Source organism: Mus caroli, unplaced genomic scaffold, assembly GCF_978045245.1.
Source record: "Mus caroli unplaced genomic scaffold, Mus_caroli_1 scaffold_9, whole genome shotgun sequence".
Classification (NCBI taxonomy): Eukaryota; Metazoa; Chordata; class Mammalia; order Rodentia; family Muridae; genus Mus; species Mus caroli.
Genome location: NW_028227264.1, coordinates 21,806,849 through 21,833,984, shown reverse-complemented (window position 1 = coordinate 21,833,984; position 27,136 = coordinate 21,806,849). Strand labels below are relative to the sequence as shown.

The 27,136-nt window shown below is 39.8% G+C and overlaps 1 long non-coding RNA gene across 2 annotated transcripts in view; it reads right to left on the bottom strand.

The window, feature by feature from the left end:
* Nucleotides 1–26,905, bottom strand: part of LOC147002593 (uncharacterized) — a 56,737-nt gene extending 29,832 nt beyond the window's left edge. For both annotated transcript variants that reach the window (XR_015048376.1, XR_015048377.1), the window contains exon 1: nucleotides 26,734–26,905. This is a non-coding gene — a long non-coding RNA (uncharacterized LOC147002593). The remainder of the gene's footprint in view (nucleotides 1–26,733) is intronic.
* Nucleotides 26,906–27,136: the final 231 nt, after the last annotated feature.

Here is a 27,136-nt window from a genome sequence, read left to right as displayed (position 1 = left end):
ATATACTGAGGGGCCAGGGATTTCCGCTGCCTCTCACGAAGTACCATTTGGAAAATGTGGGCTACTATGAAGGGAAGACTGTTCCAGAACATCTCTGTCTCAGTGTATGGGTTTTGACCCCTGGGTACTATGAGAATAAAGAAAGAGGCAGATGGATCCAGAACCATGCAGACTTTGATTGATGGGTATGATAGTTTGAATGAGAATAATCTCCCAGTCTCATAGGTTGACTACTGGGTCCTCAGTTGATGGAACCATTTGGGGAGGATTAGAATGTGTGGTTTTGTTGTAGCATGTGTATCATTTTAGGGAAAGACTATGGTTTTTCAAAAGCTCAAGCCACTTCTCAGTTATCACTCTCTGCCTCATTACTGTGCCTGTGGACCATATATAAGCTCTCAGTTACTGTATAGCACCATGCCTGCCTGCCTGCCTGCTTTCTTTCATAAGCTGCCTTGGTCATGATCTTCTTTTCCATAGCAATAGAAAAGTAACTAAGACAGAACTTGGTACCAGGAAGTGGGAAACTTGTGACAAACTTGAACATGCTGGTTTGTTTTGTTTTGTTTTGTTTTGTTTTTTAGAAAGTAAAAGACTTTAGGAGTTTAGACTGAGAAAGTTTAAACACTCTACATAGGCCTTAAGAAAACAGGAGTCTGATATAGCTGTCTCCTTCGAGGCTCTGCCAGTGCCTAGCAAATACAGAAGTGGATGTTCATAGTCATCCATTGGACGGAGCTCAAGGTCCCCAATGAAGGAGCTAGAGAAAGGACCCAAGGAGCTGAAGGGGTTTGCAGCCCCATAGGAGGAACATCAATATGAACTAACCAGTGCACCCAGAGCTCCTTGGGACTAAACCACCAATCAAAGAAAACACATTGTGGGCCTTGTGGCTCTAGCTGCATATATAGCAGAGGAAGGCCTACTCGGTCATCAATGGGAGGAGAGGCCCTAGGTCCTGTGAGGGTTCTAGGCCCCTCATAGGGGAATATGGGGAATGCCAGGGTCAGGAATGGGAGTGGGTAGGCTGGGAAGGAGGGGCGGGGGAGGGATAGGGGATTTTCAGAGGGGAAACTAGGAAAGGGGATAACATTTAAAATGTAAATAAAGAAAATATCTAATAATAAAAAAGAAACCATCCTAGTAGGTCCTTGGAAAACAGTAGTGCTGAGATCAATGTGTTCTATGGAGGTCCCAGCTCAAGAGATTTCAGACTGGACCGATATTAGCAACTTGTCTAGAGACTACATTTGTGATATTTTGGCAAAGAATATGACTGGATCTTTCTCTAAGAATCTTTCTGAGGAAAAACTGAAAGGTTTTGGACTAATTTCATTGGCTAATCCTGACACTGTTGTGTTATTATTCATAGTCACTCTCATTCAGGACTGCAGTGAAAAGGAGCAAGTAGGACAAAAAGAAACACAAAATGTACAGTTTGAGGAGAAAAAGAGCACCAGGAAATCTAACACTGGGGTTAAGGCTTGTACTGAAATAGATCAGAAAGGTCTAGTGTGAAATGGAACCCAGGAAGTAGTGTCCCCCATGTAAGATTACACCCAGCCAGGGTTTCAACTTATAAAAGGAAAAAGTCCTAAGGCCTTCTCTATTCACAAAAGTCAAAATTCATGCAAATATAGCTCAAAGAGGGCGTCCTTGCTCCATCTCAAGTGAGCAGCCTAACTTAGCAGAATCAACCACATGGGTTTGGCTTTAGAGTTCTGAGGAATACAGGAGTAAAGGGGTTATGGGACCTTTGTCTGGGGTTGAGAGCCACTAAGGCCAGCAGTGTTTCCAGGGAGTCCCTGCATCCCAGTACACCAAGCTGGGAACATGAAGCTTGGATTGTGTTGGAGACCTGAAGATGTTGGAGGAGCCCTAGGATGTATGGCAGGGAGGTCTGCAGACAGGGATGGAAGGATGGAGCCCTTGACCTGAGACAGAGTTGGAGTCAGAGGATTTAGAGTTTATGCTGTAGAGTTTTTCAGTTTTTGCTGCCTTCCTTGCTTTTGGGATGGTCACGTGTATTCAGTGCTATTTGGAAGCATGTAATTTGCCCTTCTATTTTATAGGACATTACAATTATGACATTGCCTCGAATCTCAGAAAAGATTTTGAAATTTTATACTGGGTTCAGACTGTGAATATCTATCTATGAAGTTGAATAATAGAAAATGTATTTTCTATTATGTTATGGTCAAAAGCCTGTGGGGGCCCAGGGAATGGAATGTGGTGGTTTAAATCAGAATGGCCCCTCTTTGGCTCATAGCTTTAAATACTTGGTCCCCAGTTAGTGGAACTCTTTGAGAAGGACTAGAAGACCTTGTTGAGAGAGTTGTATCGCTTGGTGTGGGTTTTGAGGTTTCAAAAGTTCCATCCATTTTCCAAGTATCTCTGTCTACCTCATTACTGCGCTTGTGGATCAGATGTGAGCTCTCAGCTACTGTACAGCACCATGCCTGCCTGCCTGCTGCTGTGTTCCCTGGCATGATGGTCACAGACTCCAATCCTCTGGAAATGTGAGCCCAACATTAAATATTTTCTTTTATAAGTTTCCTTGGTCATGGTGTTTTGTCACAGCCATTGAGAAGTAACTAAGGCGGGGGTGGGGGGCGGGACTTAATGACAGAAGCAGGGTCCCAGACATAGCAAGACCTCTAGAGCTCCATGATTTGACTCAGAAGGAATATATAGTGGTCAGGACGAAAGTGGCTTCATCTGATTCAAGTTGGTTCTATTTTATCTCATGTTAATATCAAGGCTCTCAGAAACCTTCATCAGGGTCTGGTTGTGAAGTTCTGCATCTCATTCTAACTGTTTTATTAATTTACACAATGTAAGGTGTCCGTGCATGGAAATCTAATCCAGGATAGCTAGGGGCAGTCACAGCAATTACAACTCATGAGAGTTTCCTGTCAAGTGGAATCTACAGTGTGGAATACCATCAATTGTGTACAAGTCAAATGAAACAGAGATCTCCCAGCCAAGCCCTACCCTAGTTCCTAACTCATATATGACTTTAAGATGCAGGACAATGGGTGCTTTAGGCCACTATGCTAGAGAATCATCTGTCATGGAGCAATGGCTAAGTAGAGCCATTGCCTAACTTTCCATCTCCTCACCTTGAAATCTTTGATGTACTGCCATTTTTATGTTTTTTCTTTCCTGATGCCACAACCTGGGTTAGCTATTCCCTGTATAAAGCAGCCTAGAGGCTCATTTATTATATTAGGATTTTATATGTGCCTATTCTTGTCTGTGACAGTCTTAATGATGGCAAAGACTATATCTGAATTGTTTCTCACTATGCTTTCTGAACTAGTAGCATCTTGTAGATTGTGTGCAATCAATAAACCCCTGAATTTCTATATCTGTTTCTATGTGACCAAACTTTAATCTCTGATTGCACTACCCAGAAACCCCTTGCCTGTTAAATGGTCATCTTATAATAAAGTCAGCTAGATACGATGCATTTCAGTAAAGTGTAAGGGCAGCATGTGTGGCATAATCCACTTAGCCACCTAAGGTACAATGCATTTGGAGGATTAAGAAATAATTATGTGTCAAGAAGTATAGCCTAGTGATAGTATCCTAAGCATGCGTCAGGCCCTGAACTCAACATCCAGCAGACGGTAGGGAGAAGAAAAAGGAAAGAAGGAAGGGGAGAGGAGAAGGAAAGGAGAGGGGAGAAAAGAGGAGAAGGAAAAGAAAATAAAAGAAAGAAAAAGGAATAGAAAACCACTATGGAAGTAAGAACTTACCTTTAAATATTCAATTGACTCCACTTTGGTTTTTGTTTTTGTTTTAACTTTCATTAATCAAAGTTGAGTGATCTCAGATTAGTGCTGACCTTACAACTTCTATGGTTAAGGAGAATATTAAGACTATGAAGATCCACATATAGAAAGTCTGCTTTATAAATGGAGAAAAATGCTTTCCCGTGGACTATAAATAAGACATCTGTGAATTGGCAAATGTTCCCACAAACAAGTTCATTTCATAACAGTAAAACTGTCAAGAACACGTTTATACTGAAAATATACAACTAGGAAAGTTTTACAGGAGGCAGATGTCATGGAAGGCAACAAGTTGGGCCAAGTGACCCAAAAGACAAAATTTTTATAAAACAAATAGAGGATCCGAACACACACACACACACACACACACACACACACACACACACACGTGCACATGGGGGTATGAACACACATGCACACGCACATTGTGTTTGTGGGGGTATGAACACACAAGCACACACAAACCTTATGTCTCTTTGTAAATTCCCACGAAGGAATACATTCTAGAGGTTTCTAACCTACACTGGGGAGTCACCTAGGAAAAGGCTGAGAGTTTTCTCAGGCCCAGGCTTCGGCTGTCACAGGTAGGAACTTCAGTTCAGCTCCCTACTCTTGCCTGTTATTTACAACTTCTACTTGTCTGCTCTTCTCTTGGCCAAGCATGAGTGGGGAGTCCCTAGGGTTCCCCCTCACATAGCAGCAGTCCCACAGAGTGTTTTCCATGTGGTATTCTGTAGAGAATGAAATGCCAACCCTCTGACGTCCTCGTCAAAGCTCCGTGTTTCCTACAACACATTCAGGACCAAGCATTTCCTGTCAAAGCAGGGTTCAGAATGGGCAATGGGCCAACATGAGTAATTGCATTTTTTTCCTAATATATGAGAAAACATGTTATCTTTGTGTCATAATAAATTATTTTTCTATTTGCGTTTTAACATTTAGAGTGTCACTTTCATGTTGTATCATTTAAAGTTTATCTACCATCACCCAGGAAGGAAATCCCTCTTGGAGTCATGTGTTATTATTAAATTTTGCTTAAGGGTGTAATGATTTGACTCAAATGAGAAAAGAAGTACTATTCAGTAAATCAAGGATGTTTCACACACAGTTGTCCTGTCTTCTCTTATTCATTTTGGCTTGTATTTTCAATGTCTCATTAAGTAGGTGTCCTGAAAAGACAGTGGCAGTGTGCAGCCCAGGCAGGCCTTGAACTCACAGAGATCTTCATTCCCAGCCTCCTGAATGTTGAGCTTAGGGACATAGCCCGCCATACGCGACAGTCTCATTTTTCTCTATTTCAAATTTTGTAGTGAGTGTGAGATTATAACTTCCTGCTAAGTTAGCTGAGGTGGCGCCGATGTGGGGATTACCGGCTTACATTTCTTATGAGTTCATTTGCGGTTCAAACAGTTACTCATCGGGACTCAGCTAAACCCCCAAATCACACTGAGCATAACCTTACCACTGAGAAGAGACAAACAACATGCTCTGTATAAGTGCCCTGCTCCAGATAAATACATTCGAGCGGAGGAGGTGGGATACTTCTCAAAAGATTTGATGTTCTCTCTAAGTGACACGGCAATAATTTGTTTTCTTGTAGTGGAAACAATTTTTTCATGTACCATGATTATGATTTCCCTTCCCCTACTCCTCCTGGTCACCATCTTTCAGTCTCTCATTAGAAACAAACAGGGCTCTAGTGGGTAATAATAAAGAGAAAACAAAAACAAATGCATCAGAATTGAATAAAACAAACAAACAAAAGGAAAAGAGTCTGAGAAAAGGCACAAGAGACAGATATAGCTACAGGGACCCACTCATTCCTACCCTCGGGAATCCCATAAAAATTCAAAAGCAAATGTCATAATATCCGCAAAGGACCTGTAGGATTAAAAAGAGAGAGAAAAATATGAAATGTGAATGAAAAAGAGGGGGAAGCAGAGGAGGAAGAGGAAGAAGAGGAGGAGGAGAAATAAGAGAAAAGGGGAAGGAGAAGGAGAAGGAGAAGGAGAAGGAGAAGGAGGAGGAGGAGGAGGAGGAGGAGGAGGAGGAGGAGGAGGAGGAGGAGGAGGAGGAGGAGGAGAAGGAGAAGGAGAAGGAGAAGGAGAAGGAGAAGGAGAAGGAGAAGGAGAAGGAGAAGGAGAAGGAGAAGGAGAAGGAGAAGGAGAAGGAGAAGGAGAAGGAGAAGGAGAAGGAGAAGGAGAAGGAGAAGGAGAAGGAGAAGGAGAAAAGTATAAGAAAAAGCAGCAGCCCTGATATGACATTATGAGACTAAGAATCTTCAAAGACACCACTGAGTGAGTTTTCTGTTGACCATCTACTGGATGTCATGTGATTTACCCTTAAGAATAGTTTGTTTTGCCAGGTGGTGGTGGCACGCGCCTTTAATCCCAGCACTTGGAAGGCAGAGGCAGGTGGATTTCTGAGTTTGAGGCCAGCCTGGTCTGCAAAGTGAGTTCCAGGACAGCCAGGGCTACACAGAGAAACCCTGTCTTGAAAAACCAAGAAAAAAAAAAGGAATAGTTTGTTTCCCAAGTGAGACTTCCTTGTAGAAAACTGTTTTCATTTGCTAGTGGTTATCAATTAGATAACTTCTTCTAGATCAGGGATGAGGCCATGTGTCCACTTTGTCTTTCTGCTCTAGGACCCCATCTGGTGCAGACCAGTCTCTGTAAGTTTGTATGTTTGTCTGTTTTGTCTGGAAGCCATGGTTTCATTGATATCAGCCATCACTCACTCAGGCTCTTGCACCTTTCCTGCCTCCTCTTCTGCCTTGTTCTCTGAGCCCCGAGGGTGCATTCTGTTTAGGGCTGAGTGTTTTGAGATTGCTCACTCTCTGCACATTTTCTCACTGTGAATCTCTGTATTTGTTCGCATCTACTACAGGAGGAAGTTTCTCTGATGATGGCTGAGCAGGTCATTGATCTATGAGTATAGCAGAATGTCACCAGGGATAATTTTATTGCTGTTACTTTAGTAGAACTGCAGCAATTTGTTTTACCCTAGACCCCTGAGCTAGCTAGTCTCAAGTTCTTGTTCACCCAAACAGCATCAGGTATGGGTTCCATCTTGTGAGTGGGCCCTTAAGTCAAATCATACATTGGCTGATTATTGCCACAAACATTGTGCCACCATTGCATTAGCATGTCTTACAGGCAGGATTATAGAGCTAAGGGTTTGTAGCTGGGTTGGTGTTTACCTGTTTTCTTTGGTAGAGTTCAAGATGCCTTCCTGTCTGGACCAAAGATGCTAGCAGGAAGGGGTGAAGGCTTTATATAGGAACCAGCTTGACTTCCCCATGTTCAGTGAGTTGTGTAGGTCATGTCTTCAGCTATGGGGCCTTGTTATTAGTTGGTGGGACAAAAGCCATAGGCTGGGCAAAAGCCTGGGTTGTTTAGGGATTCTCATGGAACCCCTTTGGCTAACAACTCAGTTGGGTATCACCCATTTCTGGTAGCAGAAGTTTCATTTAGTAACAAGAGTTGTACAGGATTTTTCTCCCCCATTATGTGGTGGAGATTTACACGATCTTCACATTTGTATATATTTTAGGAAGCTTCTACTATATTAGGATTCCATACTACCCTTCAAATGGACCTTAATTTTATCTGTCTCTCCCTATATTCCTTCCCTTGTTCAAGAGAGTGAGAACCTCTTCCTCCCCCCACTTGATCCTCTCATTCTACCCTCCATTTGTCCAACTATAAGTATCTATTCTATATCCCTTTCCTTGGTAATCTATCTGTTACCCCTCCACCCCCATTCCATTTTCCTACATTTAACCTATGTGGTTCTATTGATTGTATCTTGGTTTTCGCTGACTTAAAAGCTAATATGCATACTGATTGATGTTAGTCATAGATACTGCAATAGAAAGAAAAGCTCACTGTCATTGTTAGGGTTTCATTGCTGTGAAGAGACATCATGGCCACAGTAACTTTTATGAAGGACACTTAATTGGGGCTGGCCTACAGGTTCAGAGGTTCAGTCCATTATCATCAGTGGGAGCATGGCAGTATCCAGTTAGTCATGAGGCTGGAGGAACTAAGAGTTCTAACTCTTTTTCAAAGGCAGCTAGGATGAGGGTCTTGAGTGATACACCTACCCAACAAGGTCACAACTATTCCAACAAGGCCACACCTCCTAATGGTGCCACTCCCTGAGCCAAGCATATACAAACCATCACTCTCACCAAGATGCTAAGCTTTCATTTTCTGAAGGAGCAGAGGGGTACAGCCTTGTGGGGAAGACTGACAGCCAGAACATACTAGTTACTTTATTCAAACACCTTACAAGGTTAATTGGGGCTGGGAAAGTTTCTAGCTACCAAAGTTATCTTGCCCTCTGGTGCTCATGAGAGCAGACATACAAATCTCAGTCCCTTTTAACCATGGCTAGTCATAATCAAAAGTAAAAACTCCAGGATTGCCCTGAGGGTCTTAAGACTGAGATTAGTGCAGCTGCAAGCTCTCACATAGCACCGAGAAAAGACCTGCCAGAGAGACAACATTTCATCAAGGTTCAAACAATCTCATAATAATTTCTCAGGTCCTGCTGATTGACCAAAAGATTGCAGAGGCTTTGCCGAAACATTTCTCTCAAAGCCAGATCCATAGGCTTTACTATACATTTCATTTCAAGCCAGACATAAAGGCTTTCTATACAAATCACTGCATATGTATTTGTGTGTGTATACACACACACATACACATATATACACACACATATATATATATATACATATATACACATACATATATATATACATATGCATATACATATATGTATATATTCTGTCTTTCTAGATCACTGATCCCTCCCTATTTTAGTTAAGGTTCCCAGTGATACAACAAAACACTATGACAAAAAGCAAGTTGGGGAGGAAAGGGTTTATTTGGCTTACACTTCCACATTGCTGTTCATCATTCAAGGAAATCAGGACAGGAACTCAAAAATGGCAAGAACCTGGAGTTAGGAACTGATGCAGAGGCCATGGAGGGGCGCTGCTTACTGGCTTGCTTTGCCTGGCTTGCTCAGCCTGCTTTCTTATAGAACCCAGGACCACCAGTGCAGAGATGGCCCCACCCACCACGGGCTGGGCCCTCCCCCACCGATCATTAATTGAGAAAATGTCTCATAGAGGCATTTTTTTTCTTTCTGATGACTCTGGCTCATGTCAAGTTGGCACACAATGTCAGTCAGTAGACCACTAAGGATAATTTTTTTCTAGTTCCATCCATTTACCTGAAAATATCATGGCTTCATTTTTTAATGGTTGTGTGAGTCCTTCACTGTGTAAATGGATGACATTTTCTTTATCCATTCATGTATGGGCAGACATGTGGCTTGTTTGCATTTCTGGCTATTGTGAGCAGCAATGAGCTTGACTGAGCAAGTATCTCTGTATAGCATACAGAATCCTTTGGATATGTGCCCAAGAATAGTATAGTTGGATCCTGAGGTAGGTAGACCAATTCCCATCCTCCCGAAGAAGGAACACACTGATGTCTGGAGTGGCTGTACATGTTTGCACTTTGACCAGCAGTGAAGGAGTGCTGCCCTTATTCCTCATTGTCACCAGCATCAGCTGTCACTTGTGATCCTAGCCATTCTGATAGATATAACATGGAATCTCAAAGCAATTTTGACCTGCATTTCCCTGATGGCTAAGGATGTTGAATATTTAAGTGTTTCACAATCCTTTGAGTTTTTCCTCTTTTGAATTCTCTGTTTAGGTCTGTACCCCATTTTTAAATTGGGTTATTTGTTTTCTAGATACCCATATTTTTTTTGAAGTGTTCTCAAATAACAGCAGCCAAGAACAGCCACATTTTCCTTTAATATGTATCTCTCCCAGATAAGTGTAACATTCTGTTTCCGTCCAGGGTGAGAAGATGGGAAAACATTTAACCAAGAATAGAATGATTGATGAGAGCTATATTACAAGGAAGTTTGTTCTCTCACTTCAGTGAAAAAAAGAACACGTATGTGATATTTTCAGGTAGCAACAGAAATAGGAAGGGAAAGGGCTGGCATGGGAAGGGGGCGAGAAGACAGAAAGAAAGGATAAGAGACTTTTCCTGGCACTGGGCAAGTAGCTCAGCTGGGAAGCTGAAGTAGACCCTGGTGAACTAATGTCTAATGCCTTTTCTGCCATTACATCTCTCCATTCAGTCCATTTTTGTCCAGGAACAAATTTCCTTGCAGGTAGCTAAATGGGTAGTGCACTTGCTGTGTACAGCATTCTGATGCCCAGCAGTCAATAGGTGTTACACAAGGTGCCTGCCTCCTTGCCTATAACTGCAGCACTAGCATTCAGGAAGTAGAGGCCGGGCATCCTTGGAAGAAGCTAGCTAGCTAGACTGCTGAACTGGCTAGCCCTGGCTTCAAGTGAGAGACCCCATGTCATCATACACAGTGAATAGGCGTTAAGAAAGACTCTCAGTGTCAACTACTGACCTCCACATGCATGTGAACGCATACACCTACAGGCATACACACATAGTGTCACACACTCATACTCAGACACACACACACTACAGACACAGATGTACACACACACACACACTCAAACTCAAACATACACACACAAAAACACACTTACACACACATTATTATATGTTATGTATTACTATGCATCGTGCATTATGCATCATGTATTATGTATCATATTATATATATACTACATTATATGTATATATTATATACTATATAGTACATATCACATATTGCATATCATATCATATATTATATTACATAATATATATTATTATCTATTACCTATTACATATATTATATTATAAATGTTGTATTATATATCTTACATTATACTATATACTGTATATTATATATTATGCAGTATGTATTAATTTATATATCATATATAGTATGTAGTATATTATGCATTATGTAGTATATAGTATATAGTATATATAAATATATATTATGTAAGTACACTAATATATTACATATATTGGTGTATATACATTTTATATTATATATAATATAGTATATATAATAATATATAACTAACAAGAAAGAAAGAAAGAAAGAAAGAAAGAAAGAAAGAAAGAAAGAAAGAAAGAAAGAAAGAAAGAAAGGAAGAAAGAAAGAAAGGAAGAAAGGAAGGGGGAAGTCCAAAGGCAAAACAGGCCAGTGAGAACCCAGAAGAGATAAAGGTAAACAAACATGACATTTGCAGCTCTGCAAGAAGAGCTGGTATAAGCACAGTTCCTATAGAAGCACATTTACAAAATTGTGAGGAGAGAGACTGATTCCAAAGCTGTGCCCCTTTCTTCCCTCCTCCTCATGAGGAAATGAAAGGAATGACACAGACTCTTGCACATTAGTCTTGTGCGTCCACAAGAAGAGCCACCAATGACATTTCATGTCTGAGATGGGAGCATGTGTGTTCCTACACTCAAACCACAAGCAGAATTTTTTTCATTTGCATCTGACATTTTCTCACCACGATAGACTAAATCTTATTGCTAATATGTCAAAGACAATGATACACAGTAAAATAAAAGTCACTCAAATGATGGGTACAGGCCCACAAGATGAAGTCATTGGTATGAATAATCTCACTGGCCTAATTCACTTTTTAAAACAAAACCTGACAATAGATTTGAAATCATTGAAGTAGCTGTGTAAAGAGCCAAGACCAAACTCATAATTATAACCATTCATTTTACCACGTGCCAAGAGAGAAAGTTTTCTCTTCCATAAGCATGACCTTTAAATTCTCAGCTCTGTTGGACATCTCACACTTCAAAACCCCCACCGGTACTCTACAAAGAACAAATAATAATCAGAAAAAGTGTCTGTTCTGTGGTAAAGCAAATTCCTGACAGGTTCCTCCCTAAATAAAAATAAATGGAATGACTCGCGTAAAATTTATGTGGTCCACACAGAAATAGTTGGACTACATCAGGACCTCAAAAATGTCTGGTGAAAAACACAGGAGCCACATGGGGATGAACTTCCTATTGATGAGACCTTTTGGGTTAAGGAATCCCCTTCAAGAGGAGCAAAGGGGACTGTCACTGCTGGAACCTTTGAAAGACATACCGAATACTGAACAGTAAAAGCAGCAATGACATAGGGACAAAAGTCCAGCTCATCCCTAAATCCTCAGACTCTAAGAGACCCACGTAATACTATATTTTTCTTTCCTATCTAAAACTGTTTTTCTTAAAATCTGCAATAGGTTTGTGTCTTTGTTTCTTTGACCCATCAAGTTTTTAAAAGTAGTTATTGAAATGTAAAGAAAATGTTCATTTGATAACCTACTGCCTTCAAACCCAAATCCCAGGGGTATGTTCAGCATTGGTTTCTAAGCTACTGTGGGTGACAGGCTTAGATGGGCTGTTTCATTTGACCTTGGTGATGGATAGCCCAGAGATTGAATGAAGTTCAATCAAGTTCAATCAATTTTCTTCTATTTGTGCCACAATCTGTCCAACCGTGTTGACATTTAAGAAAGTAGTATGTATAGATGGTAATATTAAAAACATCTAGGATGTATTTAAATTTGAATGATTGAAAGAACCAAGCTCAGTCCCAAGATGACTGAAATTGAAGTCGATTGTAGAAGGTAAAACTAAACCTTGTTGGTAAGAGCAATGATGTGCTATATGGTTGCAAGACATGAAAAGTGACCTCATGCTTAAAATAAAAGCCGGAAACAGCATCATCTGTGTTCTTAGCATTACTTCACCAAGTAACTTCCATCAATCAGAATACAGCTGCCTCTGTGAGAAATATACGTAGTGAACACACTTCTACCTAAAGGCTTAACACTAACTATCCTATGACATTTTTCAATACGGTTGTCGCCCTTCCTAGGCTTTGGAAATGGAAATCTCTCACATGTGAATCTCAGGTTCTCAGTCAGTTCTTTTATAAATTTTAATGATCACACAGTTCCTAAAGAACGGGACATTCGGTATCTGTTTTACTTCCTGCTTCTTTTTGATGTCTATGAAAGAAGTACAGAAGGATGGAGCTAAAGTAATCAGTATGAACAATAGATGTGCGCGCGCACGCGCACACTCACAAACCACAAACACTAATCAATTGTTGTTGCCTGTAGAATTATCTATGACTCCCAAGTACCTTCATGGAAGCCTTAACAGGTCAATGACCAGTCTGCAAAATTAGGAATGTGCTTATTTAGTTAGGCAGGGAGAACGTGATCAAGAAAAAAATAATAGACATAAAGGACAGAGGTAATATAAACTAAAATGTTTCTGCAAAGAAGTATGGTCTACTTGATTTAATTGATCACAAGGTTGCCATGGCTTCATTGGGAGAATTTACTCTCAGTTGTTTCTAGGGTTTTAGATATATTTTCTGTGGTTGCACTGTGAGTCTCTTAGCAGCTGTCCACCATGGCTTTGGGTCACTGAGGTGGTTCTTGTGTTGCTCACAAGGTATTTATGCGACTCAAATGTGGTCTGTGCATAACTGATGTGGTCTGCGCATGCCTCGAGGATCTTTATTTTATGTTTCAAAGGGATATTCATTTAAGGCGACTGTCTGTGCAGAGTTTGGGTTTTTCTGGTGGTCTGTAACCTTTAAGATAAGTCTATCAGTGGGGACAGCAGCACAGCTTGTGATGGCAGATTGACAAAGGTACTTTGTCCCTGCAGTTGTTTCATTATAAAGCTACTTTGCCAAGGAGTCTGAGACCACCTACCTGCACACTGAAAACACAGCTGACATCTGTCTCTGACCCAGACAGATACCCTCCAGACTTCTCTGTAGCTGAAAGGAAAACATTGCAGCCCAGGCCAGAAGAAAACAAGCACTTTCCCCTGCTCTTTCTGTGGGAAGGAGGAGTTGAAACCCAAGTTAATATATTTGAACCATCTAGGGAGAAAAACAACAGAGTTCTGAGCACCAGTGAGTTCCCTTCCCCTTCGGAATGTTGCTTGCAAGAAGGCTTACAAAGAAAACTTCGGCTGTAGCAGCAAACAGCAAGTGCTACCTGTGTTCTGTGAGACCTTAATTCCCTGGGGCTGGGGAAGTGGAAGAATCAGCTCCCTATATTCATGAACTGTTTTCTTTAGTTTCTGAGACTGTTTACACAGCAGGTTTTAAGAACTTCATTAGGAATCTGCTTTCCTGCTTGATACAGTTACCATAAGCTCACCAGAGGACAGTTTAAAGAGACAATTTGTTACACATAACATCCGGAAGAGTTGATTTGTTCTTTTTCAGTTTTATTTTGTTTTGTTTTGTTTTGTTTTTAACTAGTGATTATAGTGTGATTTTTGCCTACTCAGCCTTGTTAAAATTGCCCTGAATACATAATGTGATTATGTCTCAATGCCTTCTTCTCATGAACCTGCATTTGGTAGAAGATATCTGATTCTACTCGAACTCACTTTGTAAAACCATTTGCTAATGTAAAGCCTAATAACCTGAGAGTCCTGTAAACTGCCGTGTCCACAAATTTTAGTCACTAAATTACTAACAAATTTAATGCACTTATACTAAAATAAGGAAGTCCCAGGCTACTTAGTAATTTTTGCATGATGTTCTCCTTCCACTAAGTACAGTTTCTACTAAGCCTACTTGATTAAGATTGGACTTTAGAACTCTGGCTCTCTGGTTATTCATGGTAGCAGCATCACTGAGACATACACTGTATGGGGTTGAAACAATGTCACAGTTGGTAAAACACTGGCTGTGTAAGCATCAGGACCTGAATTTGGATGCCCAGCACTCTCATAAAAGGCTAAGGCCTGGTCCTACACATCTGCGACCCTAGCACTGTAGAAGAGAAACCGAGTTAGGTGGATCCTCAGAGATCACTGGCCAGCCATTTTGCCATTCAGTTATCTCCCTTTCAGTGAGAAACTGTCTCAAAAGGAAATGTGAAGAGCAGAAAGTGCAGGCCAAAGGTACAGGATGTCAGCCTCCGAACTCTACATATATGAGCACACATGTGTGAACATACCTGAATGGATGCACAAACATAAACTACATAAGTTATGAGTTGGGAGTTTAAATACACTACTATAGATAGCATCTGCTCTGGAACTGACAGCTAACATCTAGATATAACTGTACCTAAAATGATTACGAATGAATTTCAGTTCCTTTTGAGTACCAACCCAATGACTATTCCCATTTACTTTTTAGTCTGTAAATCTACACCATAACTTTATAAGCATTTCACTGGTGAATGGCAGAGAGGAGCAAATACCTTGCCTAAGGCAGATTGCTAGTGGGTGGCTGGGCTTTGATGGAACCCAGGATTGTTCATGTTCCCAGCTGCTAAGCCAACACCTACTTAGATAGGCTGCTAATTGTTGGATTAGATGTGTAAGAGTTAGTTCATTCTATGGCATGAGTGGATAACTTCAAAGACAGCTTATTCCAGAACCAATAGAAGACAAAGTACAAACTGTAACAATAGGCTTTTAACTTGTCCTAATGACAAGGTATGGGTCATACTATGGGTCCTTTCACTTTTCAATCTAGTGTGACCATGGCCACCATATTGTCCCATAGATGTAATAGAGACACCCAGCTGCAATTCCTATGTATAAATTGACACTCCATCTTGTTTGACCTCCAACCTCTGTATGGTTTTGGGGATTGACTTCTTCAGTAATCCTTCTTCCCTGTTAACAAATAGCACCGTGATGAATAACTCGTTTTTTAAAGGGGCAACTTTAGCCTGGTGCCTCAACATTTGCATAAATAAGATTAAATATACTCTGATGTGCTAACACATTCTGAGGCAATCTGTTAAGTGAGCAATTAATTAGTTGCCCCATCTAACAATCAAAACAACTGACGATTTCCCAGAATTATTGAATAAATCACTAGAAAATGTAATATGCCTCTGAGCTAAGCCGACAAAAACAGCAACTTGTAAATAAGAATGATTGATAAAGGGATAAATACAGGCAAAGGGCAGGCCTAGATGTTGAGGTCAAAGGACAAGTTACGAATGTCTTGTAGACAGGTGCACATTTCTGAGTTTTGACAAGACAGAGAGAAAAGGTTTTATGTTAAAGAGCTTTTTAATAATATGTTTCCCAGAATGTCTAAAAAAGGATTTTGTATAGCTGAAAATCATTTCTCTTCTTTGATTTTTATGTCCTTGAAAGAAATAAGCAAACTAAGGGTCAGTTACAGCTAGTGTGAGCTCATGATAGGAGCTCCATTAGAAAAGGCCCTGTCTTCTTGCCTTAAACTTTGTCCCCAAACATTAGATATTTTCTCAAGGACTTATCAGCTACAAATAAACAAATGGGAATTTGGAAGTAAAACCCTTTTAAAGCTTTGAAAAGTTGAGAAGACTGAGAAGACCTGTTAAATGTACTTTTAGGATATTTATTTTTAAAAGTACCAAACCCGTTTAAGCTGGGCATGGTGGCACACACTTGAAATTAGAGAGTTCAGGAGGTTAAGCCAGGATGAGCACCACATGTCAGGGTCAACCTGGGCTACATAGTGAGTTTAAGTCTAGCCTAGGTTACATAGTGAATCTTTATCTCAAAAAGCAATGAGAGAGAGAGAGAGAGAGAGAGAGAGAGAGAGAGAGAGAGAGAGAGAGAGAGAGAGAGAATTAAAAATGTATTTATTGAAAGGCAATATTCATTTCTTTTACTAATATTTGAATTGAATACATGTTTTGCACATCACTCAAATAGTTTTAAAGCTTCAAAATGCTGAAATATTCCTTGCAATTTCAGAATCAGAGATCTTTTTTGAGACTGTATCTTATTATAAACTTGTGTTTGGGGTCAGAAAGTAAAAATTATTGAACCGTAATTCTTGCAGTGTCTGTAAATCCTTTTCAAAATGGCTAGTGATGAAATAATTTGAAGTTTTGAAGCCAAGTGAGTCAACTATTCCCTGAAGTGGAAATGTTCATCTGGGCAAGATCTTTTCCTAAATTGGACCTCAGTCATAGTGCTGGTCCCAGAAACAGTTCCTTTTCAAATAAGTCATTGATCAACTACAAACAAGTCTGCAGACTTCTGGTGGACATAGGGTTGTTATTTCCCCTCCCCAGGAAAACAACATCTTCCACCAATATTCTCTGGACTGTATGTAGAGTGTGCACATCTTTGCTTGCATTTAAAGTTGTAAAGAGCGTTGGAAAATGTCTCAGTTGTTTAAAATCATGGCCTGTTTTTCCAGAAGACAGGAATCCAGTTCCCAGTACCCACAGCTGGTGGCTCACAACTGCCTGTAACCCCAGCTCTCAGGGATCCAGCACCCCTGGTCTCTCCAAGGACCTTTCACTCATGTGCTTGTACAGACAGGCAGAAACAAATGTGCGTATGTAATGAAAAGCATCATCATAAACCTTTAAAGTTGTGAAGCAATTCTTTGAAACCCTTAACACAAATCTCTTTCATTCACATAGATAATTAAAATAGAAGATCCGTTGAAGTCTATGAAAGCAGACTCATGCCCACCTGATCCATGTACATCTGTGTTATTGCCCACAGACTTCTTGTTGAGGTCACGCGAATCTCAGGAAATACTCGGTGATAGTTAAACCTTGTCCAACTCACTTACAAGGCAAATTAGAAATTTCTTCTAAACCTTGAAACAATAGTCAATTTATAAAAAGTGTTTGCTTTAATTAAGAAATCTATTACAAAAATATCTTTAAGATGTACTTAAGTCAATATTTCTGTGTATGCTATAAATAGATTTATATGATTCTGATGTCTGTATGTGTGCTTTAGATTTATATGCTATTTTAATCATACATATACATGTTCTATAAATAGAATTGTTATTTATATGTAAATTGCATATGAGTTAGTGTAAAATTGTCATAATTTCAGTAAATTATATAAATTTCACCTCATAAAGGTGTTGAATACAATTTTCTTGGGTTAAATTACTAATAGAACAAGAGTGGCCAGGGCACTGGCTTATGCACAATTGCACATGTGTAGTAGAATTTTACCACCATCTTCGCCTGATGAGGCAGTCAGTCCTGGCCCCTAAATACCATGGAGGTCACTGAATAGAGGAATCTCAACCAAGAGTACTTGCTCTGGGAGTATGGGTTTGTCCTTCCTGTTGTCATAGCATCAGAGTTTTGAGACTTTTTCCCTGCCTGCTCACTTATGATGAGAAGTGTACTTTTACATTCTTGAGAGACAGTCTCACGTCGTCCAGGTTAACCTCCACCTCACTAACTAGCCAAGAATGGCCTTGAACTGCTGATCCTCCTGCCTCCATTTTCTGAGGAAAGGAATTACGGGTGTGTGTCATCACATGTGATTGACATGGTGCGAGGGATCACATCACATTCAGAGCTTGTTTATGTGTTAGACAAGGACTCTACCAACTGAGCCTCTTCCCTCTTCTGGACAAGGGATTTCAACAGTTACATAGCTAAGTTGCTATGAAGAACTAACTCTGATAATGTTTTCTTCACTATCGTGTCAATATTTGTAAACTTGCATTTCTTTCTAATACGTATTTAGACTTAGGAGACAGAACCTAAACTTAGGGACCGGAGATCCAGCTAACCAGTAGTGTGTAGTCTACAACCCACATTACTCCTTTGCCAGCCATTCCCTTTAGTGAAATGGTCCAGAATAAAAACTATTTCTGTTATTTCATCCTAGAGGTTTCTTTATGCTAATAACAAGGTTAAATGGAATAAAACTAAAATAGCTCCCCCATACCTTAGTTTGACTCCATCTCTTCTGTATGATTGGGCCCAACCATTCTTGATTGTACTTTTAACCTATTAACATGTGCTATGCAATCTATTAATTTATATAAAATTCCATTAGGGTTTGGAACTGGAGATATGGCTCACTGGTTAAGAAAGCTTGCTAAACATGTTAGGTAGCTCACAACCACCTGTAACTTCACCTCCAGGGAGGTCTGATGACCTTTTCTGGCTCTGCAAGTAAACACAGAGATACACACACACACACACACACAGAAAGAGAGAGACAGAGAGAGACAGAGAGACGGGGGGGGGGGGGGATGCACAAACACACGTGTATGCATATTCACATAAACTTAAAGTAAAAGTAATAAAATAAAAACATTATGCATCATCCAGTCCTCTGCCTGAGACTACATCAGACACCTCTGAGGGAGTGCTCGCATCTCCACGGGTACCTCTCTCCTGGCCTTCAAGATACCAAGTTTGAAACTCCAACCATAATGAGCTATAAGATATAACGTCTTCTATCATGCTAGTGTAAAATGGTAAGTCAAGCAAAATAATATATATTATTATGTTTTATAGTATACTGAATAAGTAATATTATACTTTATTGTGTACTTAAGCTATACTTAATTTTCCTTAAATTCTTAATCATATACTTTTTTATTTTTATATTTTTTTCAAGGTTTAAGAAAGGGTATTACCACTGAAATTAACCACATCTGAAGCATATTCATTTCAGTGAATTCTTATACAATCAGAGCAGGCACTCAGAATACAAGCATGCAGCTTCATATGTATGTTATGTTTGTACTGCTAAATATATTCATGCCCTTGCCCACCACTGAGAATGGAAACTCCAGGACAACTGGGACTAGAAAAACAATGATTTTATACCTTCTTTCATAACTCATGTCCATAAACTACACTGAGTCCTTCCTCGTCCCTTAATCTTCAGCATTTTTATTCTCTTCTCTACATGTTATATTGTACACACATATTCATTTACTCACACACACACACACACACACACTATTGGCTAATTAAGAGAGAACATGCAGAGTTTTTTCTTGCTGAAATTATGTTACTTCACATTTTACATACCCTAAATCTATAAATTTTTTAACATTCATAATAATGTTAATAATAAATTTTTGTTTCCCTAAGTTCTGATTTGTCTCACATTCTATATTCTTTAGTGTAAATTTCTCTTTATAATAGCTAACAGGTCATTTGATCTCATTATTCTTTAAAAGAAATGTCTTCAGAAGAGTTGGATAATGTGAACAGTTATGAAAATATTCAAGTAGTTTCACATTATAAACATTCTGTTACTGATTTATGACTCATGGTATCATAAGTAAGGCACACTTTGTATGAAGAGAGAGATCAATTAATCTCAGATCTTTCTCATCTCTTAACATTGTGGCACCTCTTATTAAAAAGATAGATCTGAGCTCATGTTAATGAACACCATAGGTTGAATATGATTGCATATGTAAGTAAATTTAAGAAAGCCTTATGTTACAGCAGATGACTCTGTGTGTGTGTGTGTGCGCGCGCGCGCACGCGCGCGCGTATGTGTGTGGCAGATATGCATCTTGGTCTTTATGCTGGTTCTCCAGCAACTGGAGCAGGGGCTTACCCTGACCCTGTTTTCTGCTTGGGGATCATAACTGAACTGTCTTGTCTGGCCTCAGTGGGAAAGGATGTGCCTGGTCCCGCAGTGACTTGAGTTGCCAGGGAGGGTTGGTAACCAGGGAGGCCTCCCACTTCTCAGATATGAAGGGGAGGGGGAGGAGAGGGACTCTGTGAGAGGGAACTTGGGGGGCTGAGATGGGGTTGTAAAGTGAATAAATGAATTAATTAAGTAATTAATTAATTAATGGGGGAAAAGGTAGATGACATTTTAAATGCCACCTTCTACAACTCCCCTAAGCCAGAGGAAGGGTCCAAAAGGTCCCTTTGGTTTTTCACCAAAGAAGGACTGTCTGAAAGCCATGTTTACAAACACATTCCTTTGCTGATTGTCTGCAGCCCTTGCAAGGTCAAAGCAAGAAGTCAGCGGGAGGCCGAGGCAGTGATGGGTGAATGAAGCCTTTCTCAGAGTTGGAGAGCCATCCTCAATGAGGCCACTCTTTCATGGGTGATGGAAAGGAATCTGATGATGCCTGTTTGTGCTGGCTGCCCATGTCCTGAAGATGCACAGGTCCAGAGAATGACAGAGAGTCATTTTTCCAGGCTAAGGCTAATTTGTGTTCCCATAACACTGTGGGAACATGAAAATTCAAGCCACACAAGTTTGTCCCAGGCCTGCAAATGAACAGCTCTCTGCTCTCAGAGATACAGCCCCTAAATCACCTCTCATCCATTAAAGATTCACTTCAAACCTTAAGAAAGAAAATGCTACACACACACACACACACTTGTTATTTATTTAGGACTTACAGATGTCCAGAGATCCTGGGTACCACTGCTCAGTATAAGATGTTAACTCTCCAGCATTAGTTCTTTAGTTCAACTTTCAGAAAATATGAACTATAGCTATTGTTTACTGTTTCTACTGATTTTTGGATGCACACTATGCATGCATTTGCCATCTTCCTTAAATGACTTGTAGAGGTTGTTGACATTTTTTTTTTTTAGTATACACAACTATCTTTCCAATGATATTTGCACTTTTGGTTATTTTGAATAATTCCAATCATTGAGTGGATGAGTCTCTTTGAGTGGAGCATGACTAGCCCTTGATAAAGAGCTTACTAGCTGCATGTGCCCTTTCCTGGGCAGGGAATAAAAAAATGACAGCATCTAGTCTCCTGTTAGTACTTAGCATCATGCCATGCACATTGATATTTTATGTAGATTCATTCACTCAAACGCCACAACCACCATATGACTTAGACACTGGGATGATTTTCACATTAAATAAGAAAAAAGGTTAAGTAACTTGCCTCCTGCACGAAGCGAATGCATACAGGAAGTACTGATGCCTAAGCTGACAGGGATAGTGAAGTAGTTATATATTTTTCTGAGGTCGCAGCTCATGTTTTAGATGTAAAAATATCTATAGAACAAACTATTGATTATGGCAGTATGGTGGACTAAGCTAACTTCTTACGGGCTTCCTACTGAAAACCCTAAAGGATGGATAAGACAAAAGTTCAAATAACCAGACAGTAAAGCCAATCGTGAACAAACGTCAGCTTCTGGATGAGACAGAACTAGAGTGGCGAGCTGGATTCGGTTTGAGGGTTAAATGTCCTCAGTAAAATCTGGACTTTGTACTTGCTTCTGTGGCTTCATGGCGCAAAAAGGCAGAATATAAAACTCACGGGCTAATCAACATTGTCAACATATAAAAATACATGCTGTACTTTCAGGGGAATTTGAACTAGAAGGGAAAGTGCGTCCATGTATTCTGAGGCTGCAAAGAGATGCAGCTCACGAGCCTTGGTGCTCCTTGTGGGTGGGGACCTGTGTCTTGAGAGGTTGTACGAAAGGTTCGGTACTGTGCGGGCTCCCAAGGCAGTTTTCTACTGTGTAGGTCCCCTGAGGAGTTTTCGAACCAAGACCCTAAGATGGCAATGGGCTAACTGTATCCCTAGCAACAAATCCACAATCGTCTCTGGAGGAACTCCAAAAGCTAGAGCTCAATCCCCTAGGTAACACTCCAAAAAAATTGTAGTTAAAACCAGTAAAACAGAATACAATACACAGAGTGAGAGAGCATGCCACTATGACACCAGGCTTTTATCTGGTAACGTTATAGACTTAATATGAAAGGATGTACTTTCTCCTTTGAAAATAATAATAAAATATATAAAAATAGAATTTGAGGAAGGATGAAAGAAGTACGAAGCACAATTTCCAAAGGTAAAGATGGAGTGTCTAGAAAACAATAAAGGAATGGCTGTAAGCGGGCAACAGTAAATACTAAAGCTAAAGTGATCTTTCATTCATTAGAATATAAATCTGAAAAACAAAATCCTGAAAATCAAGTATGGACTCAAGAACTAGAACCTTTGAGGGAAGATTTCAGAGGCATGGAGGATAAAGAAAACTTAGCGTCTGTTAGACTAGTGACCCAGAATCAGTTTTCCTGAGGAGATAAAAGAGTTCTTACTTTTCTGAAACTGAAAAATAATAACTCATGACGTAAGAATCCAGTTAGGTCCCAATTATGAAAAATTAAAAGAAAACCTCACCTAGATATAACCATTAAATATCAAAAAAGCATTAAAAAGGAATCAAGGTAAACAGTCAATAAAAATATTATGTTAGCAAAAGAAGAATCGAAAGAAGAGATAACCATGTACTTGCAATAGGTGAGCTTTATCATATTGCATATGTTTATTAACATGTTGCATATAACATATGCAAATAATATATAAAATAATATGTAACTTTAATCTTTATTATCAATGATGGTTCTTAAACACTTTAACCTCCCTTGTAGCCCACTGCCCACCAGAAGTAGTGGAAAAGAAAGGATACAGGGAAAGTGAACCTGTTTAGAAAGGCTCTTTGGGGCAACTCCCATCTGTGCTGTAGGGAAATCAGCAGTTCAGTGCACAGGTTAGCAGTGGCAGCTCCATTCACTCACAAACACTTCACAGATACGCCAGCAGTGAAGTTTGGTAGAGTAGGGATAACAAACACGAATCAGGAGTGGTGACACAACCTAGCACAGACAGCCAAGCCTTAGCCTCAGCTCTAGTCAGCATGAAGGACCAGCCAGAACAGCAGAAGTTCTCTGCTGTGCTTCTCTAAGGAAAGGGAAGAGCTGCATAGAGGAGAGACCCACAAGTGTTGCACAGCCAACTGTACCAGAAAGCCAAGATCTGTCTCTGTCACTCCATGGAGACCTATTTATACCCTCCAAACATCACGTGTCCTACACATGCCTTGCTTTAGCACGGGTCTTGCCTCAGCAAGTGCATCCAATCAGCCTGAGTCATTGGAAGCAGTAACAAACTGCAGCACACCACCAGAAGTTTTTTGGTGTGTTTCTTTCTTTGGAGTCCTGGCAAATGCAGCTCAACTACACAGTGTAAGGAGGACAAATACATGCATGTTGTTAGTAAAGAATCCTTCATCACGTGTCCTTTCACGTGCTTGCTTTAGCAGAACATCCTCTCTCCTGTGTCTGCTCAGTGAAACATTCCTTCACCAGTCTGCCTTAGTCTTTCACCTGTGTCCACTGTATTAGTTTGCCCCAGCAAAACACCATCCAACTGATTTTCCAAAGAGCCCTTAAGTATCCATTTCAACAATATGCAAGACTATAATAACTATGTAAAGTATCCTCCAATGATGTTTATTTTTAAAATTTGGTACAGATTAGAAAATGCATCAAGAAAACCTGTACACAACTGAATTACCAGAGCTCATTTGGAGAAACAACACAGTTAGGATTTGGAAAAGTACAACAAAATCCAACAGGTGTTTAAGAAAATAAATATCAGGATAAAGTTATAAGCCTTTCAGAAGTAACTTAGTGAGATGGCTCAGAGGGTAAAGGGGTTTGCCATCTCAGTTCAACCTTAGGACATTTTGGAAGAAGATTACAGACTCCAGCAGGCTATCCTCTGACCTCCACAGATAAGCTGTGGCTCATGAGCCTACATGTAAATACAGAGAGTTGCGTACAGACAAAAATAAATAAAAAAGTGTCTAAAAAGTTTTAAGTTGATTCACTACATAAAACATTTATAACAAGCTTTAGTTAAAAAATGACAGATAAATATATGACATGCTATAAAGAGGTATAAAATATAAATAATAAAGTAGACATAAACCTAAATGTATAATACAGATTAAAACAGTAATTTTCCAATATAGAGATAAATTTTTATTTAAGTAAATCTAGCTGTATCTGGTAACTACAGCTATAATATACACACAAGATTAAAACTCACAAGAAAATAAAATATATATTGGAAAATAATAATTAAATAAACAAATGGAATTTAGAATACCCAAGATACAATTTACAAAACACATGAAACTCTAGAAGGAAGACTAAAGTGCGGATACTTCATTTCTCCTTAGAATGAGGAACAAAATACCCATGGAAGGAGTTACAGAGACAAAATTTGGAGCTAAGACTGAAGGAAGGACCATCCAGAGACTGCCCCACCCAGGGATCCATCCCATAATCAACCACCAAATGCAGACACTATTGCATATGCCAGCAATATTTTGCTGAAAGGACCCTGATATAGCTGTCTCTTGTGAGGCTATGCCAGTGCCTGGCAAATACAGAAGTGGATGCTCACAGTCATCTATTAGATGGAACACAGGGCCCCCAATGGAGGAGCTAGAGAAAGTACCCAGGGAGCTGAAGGGGTCTGCAACCCTATAGGAGGAACAACAATATGAACTACCCAGTAGCCCCCAGAGCTGTGTCTCTAGCTGCTGCATATGTAGCAGAGGATGGCCTAGTTGACCGTCATTGGGAGGAAAGGCCCTTGGCCTTGCAAAGATTATATGCCCCAGTAGAGGGGCACACCAGGGCCAAGAAGCAGGAGTGGGTGGGTTGGGGAGCAGGGCAGAGAGAGTGTATAGGGGAACTTCGGGATAGCATTTGAAATGTAAATGAAGAAAATGTCTAATAAAAATTGTTTTAAATAAACATATGGAAGCTACTTTAATACATCAGATAATATGGGTCTGAGGGTATTTACTGAATAAGACAAGTGGAGTCAATAAAGAAGACATGTTAATTCCAAACGAAATTTAACCAAGGGAGACATTTTCCAAGAAACACCGGATGCTTGAGGAAAAGAGATGGTTTTTCCAAAGAACAAAGGATTTGAGAACATCCCTTTCCATGGTTGACAACAGGACAAAAGTCAGCAGAAATCTATTTGAGTAATATTCCCAAGAGAAAAGTTATGGTATTGTGACACACGGCACATAAAGAATAACTATAGTTTGTAAAAATGTCTACAAACTAACCACATACTGGATTTTACATCGAAGTTTTCCAGTGTCAAAGAGTTGCTCTACTGCTTATTGATAAGACCTGTACCATAAAGAGTTGCTGCTGTTTTTAACATCAGTGTTATGAAAAATAAACTTTTATCAAATTTAAACATCAATCAATAAATTTATCTCTCCAAACAGGAGGCTACCTGTGAAAATAGATTAATTCAGCTAGGTAGAAACATGAATATCTCACAAATATGAACTCAAGTGGAAAATATATTTCAGATGTAAAGGATAAGCATAAATCCATTCATAGAACTAAAGAATGCATTGAAAGGTAAGAGAAACTAGTTACAAAGTAACACATTGATTCCCAGTATTGTATGAAAACAATTACAGCAAGACACGATTTAAAGATTCCCAACCTTCCCAATGCTGCAACCCTTGGATACAGTTCCTCATGTTGTGTTGACCTCCAACCATAAAATTATGTTCTTTGCTACTTCATAATTGTAATTTTGCTACAGTTATGCATCATAATCTAAATATTTTTGGAGACAAAAGTTTGCCAAATGGGCTGCAACCTACAGGTTGAAAAATACTGACTTAAAACAGTATTTATTACCTCTCTCAATCTCTGTTGTTCCTGAATTTTCACCATGCAGAAGGACATTTCCCACAATTCTGGGACTTGAAAAACCAAAGAGTGTGTGGCCCTTTCACTCATGCATCTGTTATATGAGACCTGTTTTCTGCTCATTGGTTAGCAGAAGTTATCAGCCAGAATGACATGCGACCTCTCCATGTGTCCTTCCCATTTCTAGAGGCAGAGCTCTGAGTGCAAGCATGCTTAGTGGACAAGCCAGTCCTGATGAGTTAGCCTCTGAAGCTGTACTTCATCATCCCCAGGAACTATGTTGATTTGGGTTATCACAAGCCCTTGACCAGATTCAAGGAACAATAGACATAAACTCACTCACTACACTTCTCTCAGAGAGAGAAGAGGGAATTCTGAAAGGGTTTGTCTTAGTCAGGGTTTCTATTCCTGCACAAACATCATGACCAAGAAGCAAGTTGGGGAGGAAAGGGTTTATTCAGCTTACACTTCCATACTGCTTGTTCATCACCAAGGAAGTCAGGACTGGAACTCAAGCAGGTCAGAAAGCAGGAGCTGATGCAGAGGCCATGGAGGGATGTTCTTTACTGGCTTGCTTCCCCTGGCTTGCTCAGCCTGCTCTCTTATAGAACCCAAGATTACCAGCCCAGAGATGGTCCCACCCACAAGGGGCCCTCCCCACTTGATCACTAATTGAGAAAATGACTTACAGTTGGATCTCATGGAGGCATTTCCTCAACTGAAGCTCCTTTCTCTGTGATAACTCCAGCGGTGTCAAGTTGACACAAAACTAGCCAGTACAGGGTTCCTGGAGGTCTTTTAGGTACTAGCACAAGTACTCCCTCTTAAAGCTAAAAAAGAGGGGTGTTATATGATCCTCCTTCCTCATCTATTCTGAATTCTGCCCCAATTCACCTCCCACTGATTGCTTAAAACTACCAAAGAATCAATATTGTTTGAAAATTAAACCTTAGTTCTCTATGTCCAAAGAGAATGTTCTATATTCCCTAGTTCACAGTTTTGATTTCACTTTGAAGCACACATCTGGTTTGCATTATACAGCAACTTTTTTATTAATTAATTTATTTTTTACACTCCATATTTTATCCCTCC